This window comes from Nelumbo nucifera, chromosome 6 (assembly GCF_055504915.1).
Source record: "Nelumbo nucifera cultivar China Antique chromosome 6, China Antique-T2T, whole genome shotgun sequence".
Lineage (NCBI taxonomy): Eukaryota > Viridiplantae > Streptophyta > Magnoliopsida > Proteales > Nelumbonaceae > Nelumbo > Nelumbo nucifera.
Window position 1 is genome coordinate 66,195,457 of NC_142654.1, and position 15,566 is coordinate 66,211,022.

The window sequence follows — 15,566 nt, forward strand, 5'->3', positions numbered from 1 at the left end:
ACAAGAATTCTATTAATATTTTTTATGATATTTTTTAAAGAATTCAATTAAGGGTACATTTATATACTACTACCTCAATGGTAAATTGGTCAATCAAGTAAATGATCAATTTTTTTTGTAATTGATTGTCAGAATGTCGGTATAATGAGTGTGAAAAGATTATTTTTCATTGGATCATGTTTTAGAAAATGTTCGGTAAGTTATTTACCCGAATAAATATAGTTATGTAGATAAGCTTTTTTTGGGAAACACTTACCTAGGTAAGTGTATTTATCCATGTTCTTTTATTTCACATGTAAATAAGGCAATGGCAATTTTAGCCATAAAAATCCATTATTAAAAGGGACATTTTTGTCCCATTCAAGTGTTGGCAACTTTCCCCCTAAGTGGAAAAGTTATTTACCCACCCAGTAGATGGGTATCACTTACCCGGGTAAGTGGTACACAAGAAAATAAACTTTCCTTGGTCCCCACTTAAATCTGAAAATAGAACGAGGGATTCTTAGTCAATGGGAACCAAAATCCTATTGACCAACTTTCCCCCTTCTCAAAATCCGAAAAAAGAACGCCCCCAATATATAATTGACATCACATTTAATCAATCATGTCTTTTGTTCTACAATGCAATGGATGCACCATAGATAGGGATGCTCACAGTTCGGATAATCAAACCATGGGTACTTTTTGGAATCGAACCGATAACCGGAATTGAACCGAAGCCAGTCGGTTAACCGGTTGACCAGTTCAGTTAACCGTCGGTTCGATTCGTTGATTTTTCGGTTTTTTAGTTTTTATAATATATTATAAAAATATACAATAAAAAATTATAAATATATATAATATTATATTTTAAATAATATATAATATATTATAAATATATGAATTTATATATATAATGCATATTTATTGATTTATAATATATATAATATATAATATAAATAAATATATATAAAATGTTTAGAAATATATGTATATCGGTCGGTTCGGTTAACTAGTGACTTTTTATATTGGTTAATCAAAACCAAACCAGTATCTTCGATTTTTTAAAAACACTAAACCGAAACCAAATCAATCAATTCAATTAACTGATTTTTCGGTTCGATTTCGATCGATTTTTTTGGTCGGTTCAGTTTTTTAGTTTTTTTTTCTTACTCCTAACCATAGATTTTGCCTTTTTTTTTAAGCTATACATGCAAAAGAGACTATTTTATTCTATTTTTTGTATCACACGAGATAAAAGGGGTTGGAATAGAGAAAGATGCACACGAGGTCCACTAAGGATACCACCAGAGTTGCAGTTATACAGACTTCCATATTCAAATGAATGTTGGGTGACCTTCTCAATTACTAAGTCATTAGCAAGAGGTTGTTTTGTTCATGGTTCAATTTTTTAAACCACGATATATGAGTATTGATTTTATAATCATAGGTATATGTACTTTATTATTTATTTTTGATTATATGCTCATCATCAAAGAAAGACATTATGAGTAGAACCATATTTCTATGTGAGACTTTCTGGTCATACTTACATTAGCGAACTATGCTTCTTAATTGAGAAAACTATAGAAAGTTGTATTCAAAAACAATATTCAATTGATTTTGGAATGAATCATGAATGAAACTAGTGTTTTCAACGTGCTATTTATCCTAAATAGTCGAACCATTTAAACTATCATCTAGCCATGATTTCAAATTCAATTTGGGCAAAACCCTGAGATTTGGTCAAAACTTACTGACTTGGTAAAAAATCGTCCAACCTAAGCGGTTAAACCGTTGACCTATTGACTCATTCAACTCAGTCATCGGGTCACGGGTTGCATACTCAATGTATGTGCAAACTTTCAGAGGCCGCTTTGCGTTTGGATTCCGATTATTTTTTTTTTGGGCAACTTTTCGAGTTCTATGCATTCCAAGGCATCACCCACTATTTTTTGCCCAAAAAAAAACTTTTTACCCTCAAATTGCAATTTTAGCATTTCTTACGAATAAAAAGTAAAAAATTGAATTAAGAAATATAAATTAAAAATAAAATAATACATATGCTTTGTAGAATATAATTATATATTATTTATTGAATAGCTATCTATCTATCTACATACATATATATATATATATATATATATATATATATATATATATGTATGTATATGCTGATGTGGCACAATCTGGCCTATTCGACCCAAAAATTCAAACCAATGATGACCCACAACTTAGAGGCAAAAATGGTTCAGCCTCCGTAACATTAAATAAAATACACACAACATTGAACCAAGCACCTACCCTCCTTTCCAAATTCTAGTAGGAGACCTCAAAAAAAATATATATATTAGGGGGTGTTTTGACTTGAATCTTGCTGTCTCTATTTAATGGAATTTTGAACTTATCATACCAACATAATATTTGATGGAGCAAATTCAAGTATAAAATTTTGCACCACCCTTTTCATCAGTTTATGTGCATAGAGCATGGGTATAAACAAAAATTTAAAAAGGCTGATTTCATATTTGAGATTAACATAATTGAATCAAATTCAAATAATTTTGCACCACCCTTTTTTCTGAGGGCTGTTAATGGATCAGGTCCAACCCGATACAATTGAGGATCTGCAATGCTATAGAGAGCGAGTTACAATTGAGGATCTGCAATGGTCTCTAGCTACAACTCCAGCATCCGATTTTGTGTTTGAGATAGCCCCACCAAAGTTTATATCTTAATATACTGAAAAGGTGGGTGTTGTCAATACTCTATAGAAATACGATGGAGTAGAGACATTTACTTAATGTAGTACAATCATGACCATCTGTGTGGATCCTGTTTGCAATAATGTGAACATCGAAAGGCACATTGTTGAAAATCAAATTGCAACACCATGAGATTTGATTAATGGTCTGATTCGATCTTTCTCTCTAATAAAATTATACCAATTATTTTCTTTGTTTTATAAACGATATAATGGTGAAACAATTCACCATGATTCAGATGTGGGTATTTGAATTAATTGGCCAAATTCAAATTGAATATTCAATTGAATTTAAATTCATTGGACCCTTTTAACGATTTATCGGATAGGAAATCAAAATCAAATTCAACGCCGAGGGATTTAAAATTTTAGTGAGTTGTTGAATTTTTTCAAACGTGATAATCGATGGAAAACTCAACCAATGGGGTACACTAAAAACAAATGCATGAAAATACAGACTGGGAGTGAAGGTTGACACCAATTCATATTTACACTAAAAACAAATATGAGCAAATGAGAATCAAAGGTAGAATTTTACATCCATTTGTATTTACACCAAAAACAAACGCACATTGGAGTTATAGTGTCAATTGAGGCGAGGCAAGTTGGATATGCCCTTTCCATTCAGTCGAGTCGGTTAGGTTCAGGCTTTAGTTTGGGCTTGGGTCTAACCCAACATCGATTAGAGGCATGAAATATAATCCCGGGCTCAGGACGGGCCAGGCCTGATTTTGGGCCTATAATAAATATGCTATGTGTATCAGTGTATCTCTATGACTATGAGTAAATGAAAAGACACGATTTGATTTTTTTGTTTTGGTGATTAGATCTAAAAGTTGATTATTTGAACAACCTAGAAAAAGATGGAAACACATTCCAATTTTGGGAAAATTTTGCTCTACTTCTTTTAATGTTTTAACCATCATTCCCCTCCTTTAAAGGTTAAAATATTTGGACCAATACCATTTCTAAACATTGACATTATATGATACTATCAATTAAGTGCCCGTTTGGAAGGGTTTTCAGGGGCTTTTGGCTTTGGAAGTTGGTGGGCTCCAACCAAACAACTTATATAAGCCATGTTTGTCAAGAATTGGGATCTGCTCCTCACAACCACATTCCATCATGTATTGGAAACATTCTCATCCCATCTTTTCATAGACTCCGGATCTTCTACCCACGCCTATCCACAATACACCACCCCCTGTGAATTGGGAATATCTCCCCCTGTATAAATACTATGCAAAAGATGAGATGTTTTCCATGTATGACTGCGATAAATGTGGGCAGGAGATCCAGACTCCCTTTCTTATCTCCATAAAAATCTTCCCTCAAAACAGACAGCCAATCTTCAAGAAATTCATTGATTTCCATTCTTAAATTTTGCAAAAGCAAAACTGATTTTGGTTCATTTTCGAAAGGCAAAATTGTGGCCATTTCTGGCTGATAAGAGTAAGAAATGAATAGAATGGTATTTGGTTGGGCCCTCTAATCTATTTCTATCAAAGATTGGGCAAGAAATAGGGAATGTTTCTTACACAAATGTGACATGCCTAAAAGTTACTTTGCAGTTGAGCAACAAACAATTCATTGCAAAAGTCATAATAGAAAAGGCATAATTTCATTCATCAATTACACCACTAGTTTTTTCAACCACCAATCAATTACATCACAAGCATAATTTCATTTACTTGTTTGGTAAGTGAATACTTGGGTGGTGTTTGTCAATATGTTTGATATTGTTATTTTTACAACCACCACTCAATTACATCAATGATATTTTTTGTTTCTGCCTAATTATGTGTTTGGAACCAATGATATTTATTGATTAAACGTTTTATATTTGATTTGTTTGAAAAATCAAGAAAATCAATGATGAATCCGTTTATTGATACTTATAGGTACTATTAGGCGCTACATCAGCAAAGCAGTGAATAAATGCCTACCCATTGAGGGAAGCACTAAAATAAAGCTTCTCTAACAGTAACACACACATAAACCAAAGTCTACTTTTGAGATTCCCTATCCGTATGGATTCACATAATGGGGGAAATGATAAAGTACCGCCTATGTGGCAGCATTTATTCAATAAACTCCCGGTTCCAAACACACACTAAATCAGATAGAATGAATAGGATGGCATAATATCACTTTTATTTACAACACAACACGTTAAAGCAGTTTAAAGTTTAAACGTATATATTGGATTTACATCAAAGCTAAATCATTGTTTGTTTATTTTTTTGTTAATCTCTTTGATGAATCTGCTAAATCCATAAAAAGAAAATTAGTGCTGATGTACCTACTGGTAGGGTTGGGGCGTCCATGGAATGATTTTGGATTGGACGGACAAATAAAACATATTGAATTGGACTAATCCACACTTAATAGTCATATAGATGTCAATGGACCAGATTTGGGTTGAAACCAATCTAAATTAAAACCAACTTGAACAGATTAAACGGCCCAGACATTGAATCGGACCTATCTAAAGTGGGCCAAAATATTCGTCGATTGGATTGGAACTCATACGTCTGTAATGGACTCATATTGGACCCGGCCGGTCCAATTGACACCCCTACCTACCGGAGGTGGACTAAACCTACTGAATGAATTGAATTGGCAAATTCAAACAATTTGGCATGTTTCCTACGAGGGTTTCAAAAGCCCATAACTTAGTAAATACGTAAGTGTGGGGCCCAACCCCCCACACCCGCTATCTTCTTCAGCATCTGATTCAAGGGACCATTATGTTTGGTTTAAAAGACCATCACAACACGCAAGATTGATTCCATGGAGAAACAGATTGGAGGTGTGTGGGGTTGGGGATTGCAGGGCTGTATACTTTTTTTGGACTGGACCCGATATCTGGCCCATTTCCCTCCTAAGAATTTAAGACGGATGGGTCAAGGAAAGCCGAAAGCCCAGTAGGGAATATTCTCCCTAGGTCTTGCACATTGCACAAAGCCACAAAAAAAAAAAAAAAAGGCCCCACGCAGATGTGTTGAACATGCGACCCCACCACTGCACATGCACACATGTGCTACGCTAACACCATATCCTGTCTCAGTCTGACTTGTCACCGTTTATTCGCTTGAACATGCACCCATTTTTTTATCAACATTTACTTTTATTCGGCCGTCCGTCAGATCAATCAAGCCTTTTCTTTTTCCTCTGCATCATAGAATGTGCCGATCAGTAATTAATATTTTTTTTCATAAAAAAGAAAAGTCTGTTTGGTTTGTTTTCGAAATGGGAATCATAATCAGAATGATCGATGTTTGGTTTAGACCGGAATTGAAATTAGAATAAATTGAAACGAGATTTCATTTTAAAAAGGAGAAGAAATGACTATTTCTCTTAAATGGAGAAATATTATTCCAGCAAAAATAAAAATGAGATTCCGATTCCATTGATTGGAATCGAAATAGTTAAATTCAAAGTACGTATAAAACTACAACTCGAACAAGGCCCGCTGGGTCGAAGTCAGCTAGATCCCATTCGAGGTTCTTCGATTCAGATGGGTCTTGGAGTTAAATGGGTTTGTGCACATTTGGCACGGGCATTGACGTATAATTGGTAAAGAATTAAAATATGATCGTGAAGGTAAGCGAATTAGGCAACGGATTGGATGATTCATGTGGCTTTCAGCAACCTTTAAAAAAAAATAGGGAATTGTTGTTTATTATAGGAGAGGCCACCATTCTAAATGCCTATAGGAATGGTAATTCATGTTTACATATTGTATTTATTATTACCCCTATCGAGATATGTTCATATATGGGTTAATATGAACACAGCCCGATAGCCTTTTATTTATATATTCGATTAATTAATTGTATCAAATTTTAAAATTCGAACACGACATATTTATTATATGGATAACATGATACAACTCACGTAAACCTAATTTACATAATTAATTTGTTTACACAACAATAAATAGATTTTAGTAGTAAAATAAACATCCAATCATCATCATCAGTTAAATAAATTGATAAAAATCATTGGATGTTGTTATTACCTACCATAATAGTATTTTATCCAAATAGGTCAAAATTGATACATTTGTCAAATCATATTAAACGGGTTGACATGATTTTAACACAAACACCATTTAAGATAAAACCAAATTCACGTAGTTATGGATTTGTAGTGTTGCTAGTAAGGGTGGCTATGGGCCAAGTTCTTTACGAGCTATTTAAGTTCGGTTTCAATCAAATTTCGATTTGAGTTTGAGTCCAATTTACAGGTTCATTTATTAATCGAGCTGAGTTTGAGTCTAATAAAACTCGAGCCAAACTCGAATAGCTACACAATAATAATAATAATAATAATATAAAATTATAGAAAATATTATATATAATATTTTTATTTTATATATATATATATATATATTTTTTTTTAATTTTTATAAAACATTTTTTCAAATAGATCTTGAACCAAGCCGAACTCGAGTTTACGAATTTTTTATTTGAACCGATCTCAAACTCAAGATTCTAGCTTGAATCGAGTTCAAACTCAAACCTCATACTGCCTTGGCAAGCCTAGCCAAATAGCAATGGCTTGGCTCCACCCCTAGTTGCTAGTTAAATGCCTAAATGGTGCGTGCAGAGGAGAGAAAGAAGCAAATGGACTAACAGAGTTTTTGGGATGGTGTTCACGGTTGACGTGAGGCCAACCAGCCAAGGTAAGTATGGGCATTACCGCATTAGGATTAATTTAATGTGTTTTGTAGTGAAAAATCACATCTGCGCCCCACAATTTAGGGGTGCAAATGATCCGATCCGAAATTTTGTCTTATTTGGTCCAATTTAGGTCACCTTTATTCAGATTTTTTTATCATATTTGGATCACTCTTATTTGATTCGAGAAGATTCGACTTATAAATATAAATACAATATATATGTTATTTATTTATTTATAAATATATTTTTATAAATTTATTATATTATTTATTTATTTATAAAATACATATAAAAAATTAATATATTTTATTTTTTAATAATTTATTAATTAAAAAAATAAATCAGAACTAAAAATCTAATACACCGATAAGATTCAAATTCAAAATCTTCAAATCGGATCGAATCCGATATGAACAGCATCGCATCGGATTCGAATCATCTGTGGGGCGCAAGTATGAATTCAATTGGCAGTGGTTGTGGTGGTAGATGGCTAAAGACCATTCAAAATATGATTAATTAAGATCTTTGTTTTGTCGTAAACAGACTGCCTGGCCGACATGGATGATGGATGGTTCAAACTTCAAATTTGAAAGAAAAATCCAGAGAAAGTGGCTGTGCCTGTGTATTATGCATTGGACCCATTTAGAAGAAGCCAAAAACTCCAAAAAAAGAGGTAAAATGAACGTCTCTGGTCTTGGTCAAAGTCAGGCAGGCTCACATAGTCCAATGGTGGCCTGCGGCCTTCGACCCGACCCACCAAAACAATTTCACCATTTTCTTTTAAATCTTTTCTTAAAAAGATTATTTATTTATTTCACTGTGCCACATCACTTTTTATCCATTGGCATAACAAAGGACAAAATTCAATTTTCCTCTTCCTGTATTTGGAGTTGGGAAGCGCTGGTAAGTAAGAAAAATGAAAAACATACAACCAGCGATGGAGATCTATAGAGATAGAGAGAGAGATGCAAGTTCCTTAGTTATTAAAGCCCTAGAACTGAATCAAGCCTTTTAGGTTTATAATTTTAGATTCAGAATCAAATTGATGATTCTCAGAACAATTGGATCTGATGTGATGGATCCAATATATAAATACAGGGTAGAATTGGTACTGAACCAATAATAATCGAGACAATAGATTTTAGAACTAAAATTGACCCATCAGTACAGATCTTAGAATCAGAACCTGCCCGAATTGGTTTGGGTCCATTGGATTAGACATAACCCCTTGACAACCCTAGTTGGAATGTATGTGAGGCGTTGTGTTGGACGCTCCGTGGGAGTAGGGGTGGCAAATGGGTGGGGTGGGTACACCAACCCACCCATATTGATCCACAAACCCATTTGCCACCCACGTTAGTGGGTCAAAGTGGATCACAACCCACTCTTACCTTGACCCACCCTAACCCACCCATTTGACCCTCTAATTGACTCTTTAACCCATCCTTTTGACCCCTTTTTTTCACATTTTCTTTGTTCTAAACTTCTCTTAAAAGCATACAACTATATATTTAAACTAGAGCTGTTCACGGGTCGAGTTAGGTCAGTTTACTGATGTTTTTCCAACTGACCCAACTTAGTCGGGTTACCTGAAATTGAAATCGAAACCGACCATGTGTTAAGCAAAACCGGCCTGATCGGTTTGGATCGGCTTTGGCTCTACGTAGTGGTGACTCAGTTGCTGTTCATTTCTGGCTCTACATTCCCAAAGGAAACCTGCATTTCCTTAATGTTTTGTGGCCCATCTATGGATCCAGATTTTGTGGAGGGAGCAGAGTTTGAGAGTACTATTTGCTAGAGTAAGATTTCAATATGCAGGAAACTATATAATGGATGGATCAAACTATCAAAGTCGGCAGCCGACTGGGTCCAACAAAAGCTAAGAAGATGCTCTCTGTTACTATAGATAAGTAGTGGTGAAATAATGAAATTTAAGGCAAACATTTATTCATGTACTCTTTTTTCATTCACCGATGGAGTGATGGGTCTTGGGTCATCTTTAATGTTTACAACATACCTCTTGATGAACTCAGTAGTGAAGAACTAAGTAGGTTGTAATTACTAATTAGGAACTAACTACTAAGTCGGTTCGGGTTGGTTTCGATTTTCATCTGAAACCGAACCAAATCATCGGTTTATGATTTTTTATAACCTAAAACCGCCCGGTGAAGAAAACCCAGCCGACTCGGGTTGGGTCAGACCGGATTGGTCGGGTTGGGTCTTCTTATGAACAACCCTAATTTAAACTACAAAAACAAAAAATTAAAGCATAAAAAAATCAATTTTTTTAAATGAAAATAAATGCATAAAAGCACAATAAATGACAAAAAAAAATATATTTCCGTAAAACATTAGAAAATGCAAAAAAACTTAGAAAATAATATAAAATTTAAATAAAAAAATAAAAGAGAAATTGTACAAAACATAAAAAATAAAGAAAATACAAAAGAATTGCAAGAAATGCAAAAAATACAAAAAAAATGGAGGAAAATGCACAAATTGATAGAAATTATTTAAAGAATAATAAAAAAATTAGAAAATATATTTTCATACAAAAAATAAAAAATTGCAGAATAATAGATAAAACAATAAGAATTCAAGATTTTATATATTTCAACTAAAAAATAGTCACAAGAAAAAGATAAAAGAAATTCCAGAAATAACAGAATAAAAGTTTTCAAAAAATACATGTGTCAGCCAAAGGTTAGAATTAGAATAAAAGAAAAATTGCAGAAATAATAAAAAATGATAAAATAATAATCATTTGTTCTTTATTATACATTTCAACTAAAAAAGATTTAACAAAAAACAAAAAAAAAAGTGTAAAATATAGAAAAATGATAAAAGTCTTAAAATATTTTTACGGCGGTGCTTCCCGGATTAGATCGTCTCGTCTCACTCGCCGACGTTATCTACTCCTTTACTCGCCCCTGTTTCTCCTCCGTTCAATCGCCGCCATCGTCTGCTATGTTCAACCACAGAATCCTCTCCTCTGTTCAATCACTAGCATCAGCTAGGTCACACCAATGTTGTTGATTCAATGCTTGGGGAGAAGCTCTGTAACAGCTATGAACGGCGATGAGAATGGCGGCAGCGACCTAAGAGATCCCTAATCGGTGGTAATGAGAATGGTTGCAGCTTGTGGTAGCAACTTGTCAGAGCCCTAAATGGTGGCAAAAAGAACAGCAACAACAAGAATCGTTGGTCGGTTTGAAGCTTCCTTCAATGATTTTAGCAACCCTATACAGAGGAGAAAAACCCAAATGATAAGAAGAAAGGTTGAAGGAGGAAAAAATTTCGAACAGAATGAAACGGAGGATCAATGGATAACCTCGACGACCTAACCCCGCCCTGACCCTTTTCCCCTGACCCTAATGAGTCGAGTGACCGGTCTTGATATGAGTGGGTTGGGGTCAGAATTGTCAGCTCCACATGGGAGCCCATTAAACCTATAGAGCAGAGCATTTTTGGGGTTGGTGAAACTAGAAACGTGGCCAGGGAAAAATGCTTATACAGTCCATTTATTATTTTTTATTGTTTTCTATATTATTAGATTTATTAATTTATTATAGAGTATTTTGGTTAATACTGACATTTGTTTGCAAATTGTGTAAGTTGTAACCTTTCATATAAAAAAAAATATATTTCATTTCTTAGATATGGGATCCTATGTCAAAAGGGGTCTTACTAAGCCTAAATAAGAAAAAAAAGGGAAAATTTCACATTAGTATCCTGAACTTTAGGGGTATTGTCAAGTTAATACTTAGACTTTCAAACGTGTCACTGCATTATCTATTGAAAGAAGTCACTATTTTTTGTCTTCTACCTTGAGATTGAACCGGTTATCTTTAAAGAAAGAGAGAAAAAATATGATAGAGGGAAACAATAATTGAAGGTAAAGAAATAACTAGACAATAATGCATTTCAGATCTAAAGGAAGAAGACAATGACTTCACTAGTCTAGATCTATAATCTCAAACACCTCAACTGGTTCAATCTCAAGGTAGAAGACAATGAACAATGTTTTCTTTTAAAGGGTAGTTTTGACATTTTCAATAGATAACTGACGGCCAGTTAACGACAGGGACCAACTTGACACTTTTTGAAAGTTTAAGTATTGTAGTAACACATTTGAAAGTTTGAGTATTAATTTGACACTACCCCTAAAGTTCAGGGTACTAAAGTGGAATTTCCACCCGAAAAAAAAAAAAAAAAACAACTCAGCTTCTACAAAAAGTCCTAATCTCTAATCATTTTTACATTTAAATGGATGGTGGACAAAATTTTCTCTTAAATTTGAAATGTAGTTCTGTGATTCTATCAATGTTATAGTTATATATCTACCAAAGATTTTAAGGAAAAGAGATGAAAAACTACATGGATCAATAAATTGCTTTTTTAGGGTAACATAAAAAACTTCGTTCTTTCAACAATCATATAAACCTCCCCTTGTTATCACAAGGCTGGATTCAGTCCTTACCCCCTATTTACAACACTCACTGTGAGGATTGAATCCGGATTATGTCATCACACAAACAAAAACCTCTTATGTAGTTAATATATATATATATATGATTATCTTTTCCTTGCCTTTAATTTTTCAGGAAAAAGCATTTAAATTATGAAAATGCTCTTACTAAGCTTTGGGCTAAATTCTCACCTTATGTGAGTCTTCCCTCTTGTTGTTTTATGAGCTTTCCTTCGATTTAGGAATGGCAATTTCTACCCTCCCCGGTGGGTACCCGCCCCTACCCTCTCTAATGAGGCAGGTTTTTTTGCTTGAAAGATGGGTTTTAGAATTCTGCAACAGTGCTTATACAGGTAGGGTATGGTATTAGGCTAAACCCAGCCCTCCCCAACCCGCATATTGTTGGAAAGCATATAAACTTTATGTATTACGTGTTGAATTTAATAATATTTTGAATTTTATGTAAAGGATAATTGATAGTTTATGTGTTTTCTACATGTCTTAATCAAATAATTGAAAATTTTATTGTAATTTTGTGTTATTTTACTTATTTATTGCCTAACAATAAGTAATAGGAAATTAGATGTGGGTTCTAAACCCAACCAAATCCTACCCTTGAATCTGGAGAGGGTAGGGTGGGGGAGGGTTTTGCATTTTCATGTGCATGAGGATTTGGATTCTCAAAACCCAACTAGCTACAAGTTTTGGAGCAGATACTGATTAGGAGGTTTAGAAATGCGGATAGAATATAGAATTTACATAACCCTCCCCGTTGCCATCCCTACTTCGATTACACCTTAATATGATACCCCCTTTCTACCTCCATCTAACTTGCTTTTTTTTTTTTCTCTGTCTTTCCTTTCATCCAACCATGTCTCAATTAACTTGTTTTACGTTCTAAGTTCGATGACTTATTTTGCCCTGTGCCACTACATGCAGCCGCGAAGGAATTAAGGCGACACTACACTATCCCACAAAAGGTTGTGATCACTAGCTATCTCATTTTAAGGATTTTATCTGACAGGCCAACCCGTTCGATCAGATGCATTATGTGAAATTTTATCTCGTAGTTGGAGGTTACAAGAGAAGTCCCTGAACTTATTGATAACTTGTTTGGTGCTAGATTAATTTCCTACTGCTGAAGCCAGAGATGATGTGCTTAAGAGGGGACTATGGACAATGGACGATGATTATGTTTTGATGGCAAAAACCCAATAACTAGATACCCTTCTGCATTCCTATAAACTAAATCGTGTTGATTTGTGGCTTATCAATCGAATACCTAACCAGGAATGTTGTAATGGCATTATCATCTCTCGTCAGTGAGCGTTATGAACCCACTGACGACGATAAAGTTTGTAAGTTCATCAGAATCGGGATCTCTTTCTATGTTTACAAAGCAATTGTGAAGTCTACTGAATGCACTCTCTTGAACAAGAAAGATACTACAGTTTAGTTCCAATATGATGAGCGTTTAATTAGCTTGTTTCTGCTACTTTTATGGCAATCTTTGTAGTTTGTACTCACTTCTCTAAATCTCTACATTGTGATTACACTCCAGTTCCAGTACTGACCGACTCCCCTTCATATGAAGAGTGAACTAGAAGCTCAAGGAAAACCAGTTGTCGGAAGCGAGAGACAGATTTTATCTTAAAATACATATTGAGGGTTCTTCTACTAACAAAGCAAGTGCGAGTAGAGATTCTGGGAAATCTGTTTTTGCAAGAGCTGTTAAATTACCCTTGGCATTTGTTGAAACAGCTGCAGCTTATGCGTTGCTCTAAGCGTTGAGATTTGCTTTGGAACTTGGTTTATCACGAATTAATCCTTGTTAAAAGTGATTGCTTATTAGTCTAGGTTTTGCTTTTATTAACCCGAAAAATATCTGTCTTGGTGCATTATAGGCGCATATAGCAGGGTCAGGGATGGTGCCACGTGGCATCTGCTGGATGAGAGTTTGGTCGTCCACTTCTAACTGCCTCCAACTATTACTCCATGGCAAGGCTAAGCATAAAAAGGGGGTGCCAAGGTAGATTCATCCAGCTTACTTTTCCTCTCTAGCTTTTCTTTTCTTGAGTGATTTCGCTTGAACTCTCATCTCAGTTCTACCCCTTTCAAGCACTTGATTGATTTGACCGTCGAAGTCTCGGCTCCAGTTGGAATAACACCTGGGGCCTTTGACGTGTGTTCTCTCCTTTCTCTTAGTTGGGACATACATCAGCCTCCACCAGAAGCAAAGTTATCTTGTTGCCCTCAGCCCCATCCTAGGCAGTAATGCTGAAATTTGTTGCCTTCTTTTATTTATTGTGCACTCTCATCATTTGTTTGTAGATGTTCTAATCCTATGGCACACGAACGAGGTTTGCTTGCTATGTATAAAACGTCTATACTCAACCTTTTGAGCCAAGTTTCCTACATGATCTCATTGTGACATATTCTTCGTAATTTATGGATGCTTTGTCTTAAAATAAAAGAAAGAAAGAAAATGTCCTTATTATGATAAGGGCATTATTGTACAATCAAAAAAATCCAACATCACCGTTCAATACTTCACTTAGCCTAACAACTTTACAGAAGTTACTTTACTGTTGTAGAGAAACCAAACTTTCACTTAGCTTAGTGGACTATAAGAAATCCAACAACATTCACTAGATTTTTATGATGACAAATGATAGTTCTAACATCATTTAGATGCCGATAGTCTCTGCTTCTAGTCGTCTCTTATAATTGATTTTAAATATGATTTGGGATTTTCGGTGGAGGAAAGGAATAGCAATTGATTTCTACGGAGCATCCAGTAACAAAAAGATTAAATCGGACGACAAATTTTTGGGTGGTCCAAGCAAATGAGAAGTTTTAAGAGTAAGAAAAGGGAGAATGACGGTTCAGCATAGGGTCAGAATTTTTAGGCTCAAATTACAGTTAGGTGGATGTCAGGTCGGAATTGATGTCAATTTACAGACGGCATCGATATATAGAATGAGGGTTTTTGACATTTTGAATATTTATAGTTCTACAGTGAAAATCAAAAATCTACATTGGGCCTGTCCATACTTCTCTAGTAAGAAAAATGGAAGGACCAAACATAGAGGAAGCATGTGGTAGAGCCAATGTGTATTAGTTACAAGAAGCCTAGATTGTTGTTATGGCACTACTACCTACATTGGAGTGTTGATTTCTGTTTATTCAACATGGCTATGTTGAGAGGTACTAGCATTAGCCATGGATGGGAAGTAGCTTGCCCATCCAAGCAATGTGTGCACATGCTTTTCTATTTGATGAGCTTCTTGCTTACATTTTTCTTGCCAACATAAGATTTCTTGTCTTTCTTTATACCTAACGTTTACTATCTTTTTTTTTTTTTTTGTTGCAATCAAAATTTGCAACAAGGATAGAATTGGGAAGTTGCTAGAGATCTTGGCTGAAAGGGTGTCACCTCGGTTGCTATGGAACACCTACGATCAAAAGAGAACATTAGATGCCACAGGGTGAGACGTGGACTCTAATGGCTAAGTTAGTAATTAACATCAAAAGTAGATAAGATGATTTTAAGAGTAAGGTGAAACATTATATGAAGAGAAGTGTGCCAAGTATCTAATGTATGGAAATTAAGCAATTGGCATCATCTGCGAGAATTGAGCAAAAAGTCCATTTTACCCACACAACC